Source organism: Gastrolobium bilobum, unplaced genomic scaffold (genome assembly GCF_033153095.1).
Source record: "Gastrolobium bilobum isolate Gb01-03AN ecotype WA unplaced genomic scaffold, APGP_CSIRO_Gbil_v1 utg548, whole genome shotgun sequence".
NCBI lineage: Eukaryota > Viridiplantae > Streptophyta > Magnoliopsida > Fabales > Fabaceae > Gastrolobium > Gastrolobium bilobum.
Genome location: NW_026896940.1, coordinates 268,274 through 273,937, shown reverse-complemented (window position 1 = coordinate 273,937; position 5,664 = coordinate 268,274). Strand labels below are relative to the sequence as shown.

The 5,664-nt window shown below is 40.6% G+C and overlaps 1 non-coding gene across 1 annotated transcript; it reads left to right on the top strand.

The window, feature by feature from the left end:
• Nucleotides 1-4,992: 4,992 nt before the first annotated feature.
• LOC133302884 (small nucleolar RNA R71) lies at nucleotides 4,993-5,099 on the top strand. The gene has a single exon (XR_009750399.1). It is a non-coding gene; the product is annotated as a small nucleolar RNA R71 (small nucleolar RNA).
• Nucleotides 5,100-5,664: the final 565 nt, after the last annotated feature.

Genomic DNA, 5,664 nt, shown 5'->3' with positions numbered 1-5,664 from the left:
CACGAAAACCTTGTGTGTATGTATGTTGGGTTGTTGTTGAAGACAATTTAGAACCAACACGCGCTGGATTTGTTGTCTCATTCCCAAAATATCAGTCAAAAGCAATAGTTCAGGAGAATAATACAAATAAAACTAATATAGACATGCAATCCTCCGATCATACAGGCAATCAACATGGAAATACCCTAGAAAATGCCCAATAATTGTATGCTTAGATATGATATGTGATGGAGGGAGATGAGATGAGTTGCCAATCCCGTGATGTTGATGAGAGGATGTGGAGAAACTACGAAGATGGATGATACAAATGTGAGATAAGAACCGTGTTGTGGAAAAGAGAGGCAAAGTATACGAATGTAAGAGTAAAAGAGAAGAGGAACTCTGTTATATCGAATTAGTGACAGGGCGCTAAAACGTTGGCTTACCAGCGCTTTCACGTCCTACAGAGAAAAATGCACACTTTGTGCAGCACAGCGCTAAAACGGTCAGACTGAGCGTTTTAGCGCTGTTGGCCAGAGTTCATGGATTGGTGTTGTCAGTGAATGCTAAAACGCTCATAATGAACGTCTTAGCGCGCACAAGCAAAGAGTTTCATACTGATGGAACTCTGGGGACGCTAAAATGGTCAGGGTTGACAAATTTTAGCGCCCAGCACATAGCAAAAAATTTCTCTTTGATTTTTCAAAATTTTTTCCCCTTTTCTTCTTCATCTTATGGATATGGTATGAACATGGAATTACATACCTAGTACAGTGGGTTGCCTCCCACTCAACGCTTGTTTAACGTCACGAGCCTGACGGGTATGATCTATTTTACCTCTAATGAGAACTGTAAGTAGTTTCCTATATCCACAAGCACTTCCAACATATAACTTCAATCGTTGACCATTGACTGTAAAACTTCTATCCAAGAATCACCACCCTGGAAGGTTGGTGGAAAGGTCCCATAAAATCCATACCCCAAACATCAAAGATTTCCACTTCCTGGATATTGTTCAACAGCATTTCATGTCGCCTAGAAATATTCCCAGTTCTCTGACAGTTATCACATGCCTCCACAAACTTCTTTGCATCCTTGTCTAAAGTGGGCCAGTAGAAGCCACTCATCAATACTTTTGCTGCAGTTCTCTCACCTGCAAAATGTCCACCATATGCAGAACCATGACAATGCCACAACACATCCTTCTGTTCTTCCTCTGGAATACACCGTCGGATCACACTATCTGAACATCTATAGAAAAGATATGGCTCATCCCAAATATACCTCTTAACATCATGCAGAAATTTCTTCCTCTGTTGCCATGTTAAATCCTTAGGCATCAATCCAGCAGCTTTATTATTGGCAAAATCAGCAAACCATGGTGGGGTACTGATAGATAAGACTTTATCCCCAACCATCTCTGTTACAGCACATATTGCCAAAACATGTTCATCAGGAAACTCTTCTCTAATCACTACTTCCGGTCCTTCTTGAAGCTCTTTTTCTGTAATTCTGGATAAGTGATCAGCCACCAAATTTTCAACTCCCTTTTTGTCCTTGATTTCTACCTCAAACTCTTGCAACAGTAACAACCAGCGGAGCAATCTGGGTTTAGCATCCTGCTTGCTTAACAAATACTTTAAAGCTGCATGGTCAGTGTAAACAATAACTTTTGATCCTAACAGATATGGCCTGAATTTGTCAAATGCATACACAATAGCCAGTAATTCTTTTTCTGTAGTAGCATAATTCTTTTGTGCATCATTTAAGATCTTACTGGCATAGTAAATGACATGCAACAATTTATTCACTCTTTGGCCCAATACCACTCCTACGACATAGTCACTGGCATCACACATTAATTCAAATGGTAATGAAAAATCAGGTGCCATCATGATAGGTGCAGTGGTCAACTTTTCTTTTAAAACATGAAATGCATGCAAACATTCATCATCAAACAGGAATTCTTGGTCCTTAACTAATAACTTGCATAAGGGCTTAGCAATTTTTGAAAAATCTTTTATGAACCGCCTATAAAATCCTGCATGACCAAGAAAACTCCTCACACCCTTAACATTTACAGGTGGAGGAAGTTTCTCTATCACAGAAATTTTTGCCCTGTCCACCTCAATTCCATTCCTAGACACCTTGTGTCTAAGAACTATACCTTTTGTCACCATAAAGTGACACTTCTCCCAGTTCAAAACCAAATTACAGTCTTGACATCTTTTCAAAACAGGATATAAATTCCCTAGACATACATCAAAATCAGAACCAAATACAGAAAAATCATCCATAAAAATTTCAATGCATTCTTCTATCATATCAGAAAAAATGGAAAGCATGCACCTTTGAAATATGGCAGGAGCATTGCATAAACCGAAAGGCATCCTCCGGTATGCGAATGTTCCATATGGACATGTAAAAGCAGTCTTCTCCTGATCCTCTGGTGCCACAGCTATCTGATTGTACCCTGAATAACCGTCCAAGAAGCAATAGAAAGCATGTCCTGCCAACCTCTCTAGCATCTGATCCAAGAAAGGAAGTGGAAAATGATCCTTCCTGGTTGCCTTATTCAGCCTCCGGTAATCAATGCACATTCTCCAGCCAGTGATTGTCCTTGTGGGAATCAACTCATTGTTCTCATTTTTCACTACAGTCATCCCCCCTTTCTTGGGCACGGTCTGCACAGGACTCACCCAAGCACTGTCTGAAATTGGGTAAATCATCCCAGCATCAAGCAACTTCACCACCTCCTTCCTCACTACTTCCTTCATAGTGGGGTTGAGTCTCCTCTGTGGTTGCCTTACTGGTTTGACCTCTTCTTCCATCAATATTTTGTGGGTGCAAAAGGAAGGATTAATACCCTTAAGATCTGAAAACTGTCATCCAATAGCCATTTTATTCTTCTTGAGTACCTTAATCAACTTCCCTTCTTCCTCATCAGACAACATTGCATTAATGATTGCTGGATATGTTTGATCATCCCCAAGGAACACATACTTCAAATGTGAAGGTAATTCTTTAAGTTCTACCTTAGGTGCTCCTTTTGGAATGTCATCAATCTTCTTCTCAAGCTCTTCCACTTCTGGCTCTTCTTGGTAATCCTCTGTACCTGTCTCTTCTTCTGATCTTTGTTCCTCAACTGGGAATTCTTCTTTTTTATTCACTTCTTCCACAACCTCCTGTATCACATCCAATCTAAAACAATCCTCCACATCAACAGGATGCTTGATGGTTTCAAATACATCAATTGTGACTGTTTCCTCATCCACCCTTAGCAACAACTTTCCTTGTTCAACATCTATCAAAGATCTTGCAGTTGCTAAAAAGGGTCTTCCTAACAATAAAGGACTTTCTTTATCCTCTTCCTCCATGTCAAGAATCACAAAATCCACTGGAAAAATAAACTTGTCTACCTTGACCAAGACATCTTCAACCACACCTTCAGGCCTCTTGATAGATCTATCTGCAAGATGCAGAATAAGATTGGTCTCCTTCAAAGTGTTGATTCCCAAAGCTCTACATACTTTCAACGGCATCAAGTTTATACTGGCTCCCAAATCGTACAATGCCTTTCCCACCTCCACATCTCCTATAGCAATAGAGATACTGAAGCTTCCAGGATCTTTCATTTTTGTTGGAAGCTTCTTCTGGATTAGGGCACTACACTCTGCTGTTAGGGCCACTGTCTCACCATCAGTTAATTTCCTCTTCTTAGTAAGAAGATCCTTCATGAACTTTGCATAGTGAGGCATATTTTTCAGTGCTTCAGAAAATGGTATGTTAATTTGTAAATTTTTGAAGATATCCAGAAATCTTGCATAGTGTTGTTTCTGAATCTCTTGCTTCAACCTCTGAGGGTAGGGAACTTTAGCATAGGGAGATAAACTAACTGGCTGTTCTTTCTTGTCAGCCATCTTCTTCTTTTCCCACTTCATCATCTTTTGTGGGGAAGCATTTTTACCAACTTCTACCTCTCCTTCATTCTTATTGTCCTTCCCTTCCTCTTCTTTGTCAATTCCAACTATAACATCTCTAACAACTACTTCCTTCTCACTTTTCTCATTTCTCATTTTCTCTACTTCATCATCAGAGACAACATCTTCAACCACAACCTCTTCTTCATTCTTTTTATTTTCCACCTTCTTTTTCCCTGGTTGAAGTACCAACCCACTTCTTGTCATAATTGCTTTACAGTGCTCCTTTGGATTCACTAGTGTATCACTTGAAAATTTCCCTTATGGTCTCTCTGATATCTGTCTTGATAATTGACCAATCTGGGTCTCCAAATTTCTGATTGATGCTTCCTGATTTCTGAAAGAAGTTCTGGTCTCCTGCATGAATGCAGTTGTCTCTTCCCTGAATGAAGTAGAACCCTGAATATAATCCTGAGTTGTCTTAGATAACTGAGCAAACGTTTTCTCCCATGCAGCAGGATCACTTGACTGCTCCTTCATATGTGGTGGTGGAGGATGTAATGGTGGATTCAATTGATGGTTGGAACTATGGCTGAATCCTGGGTGTTGATTCTTGTTTTTCCATGGTGGCATATAAACATTCTTTCCCTGATTGTTGTAGTTCCTTTGATTATTCTGATCATACCACACTCCATTCACCTCTGCTTGTTCTAATGATCCCCCATAATCACACTCCTCTGCCACATGGCCCTTGCCACAGATAGCACATACACTCTTTGTTTCCACAGAAGCTACCTTTTGTGAAGAGAGTTGCTTAATAAGGGTATGTAATTGTTGCTGCTGTTGTCTCTGTGTCTGCATCAGTTGATCATTCCTTGCCAACAGAGCATCATACCCATCCAACCTGATAATTCCTGTCCTTCTGTCAGCCACTGGGGCATTATCAAATTCTTGAGATGCTAATGACTCAAAGATATCCAAGGCTTCTTGAGGGGTCTTGGTAGTCAATGATCCACCAGCAGTGGCATGCACCAAGGTTCTAGTGTTAGTGGTCATTCCTTGCAGGAAGATTGCTGCTTGTTGCCATGCCTCAATTCCATGCTGTGGACATTTCCTCAACAAAGTCTTGAATCTCTCCCAAGCCTCATAAATAGATTCTGACTCTTTCTGCTTAAAGCTTGTAATCTCATCCTTCAACTTGGCCCTCTTGGATGCTGAGAAAAACCTTTGCAAGAACTTGGTTTGCAAATCATCCCAAGTTGTTATACTTCCTTGTGGCAATGATTGCAGCCATCTCCTTGCATCATCCGTCAGTGAATGAGTGAATAGTCTCAACAGAATTGCATCTCTTGTGACACCATTTATCTTCACAGTATCACTCAACAATAGGAAGTTCTCTATGTACAAGTAAGGGTCCTCTGCACTGGTTCCAGCAAACTGATCCTTCTGCACCAAATGTATCAAAGCAGGCTTCAATTCAAAGTTGTTGGGCTCCACTGTTGGGCGCAAAACACTCCCAATTGGAGGAATCACTGCAGGAGTCATGTACTCTCCAAGTGTCCTCTGTGGTGGTGGTGGTCTGTGATTCTCTGCCATTATATCTTCCTGATTAACCGTACTTGATTCACCAATTTCTTGTAACTGTCTCCTTTGCCTGGCTGCCCTTTTGTGCTTCCTCAATGTCCTTTCAAATTCTGGATCATACAACAACAAATTTGGATCAAGTGTACCTCGCATATACCAGAACCAAAATTGACAAGAAACT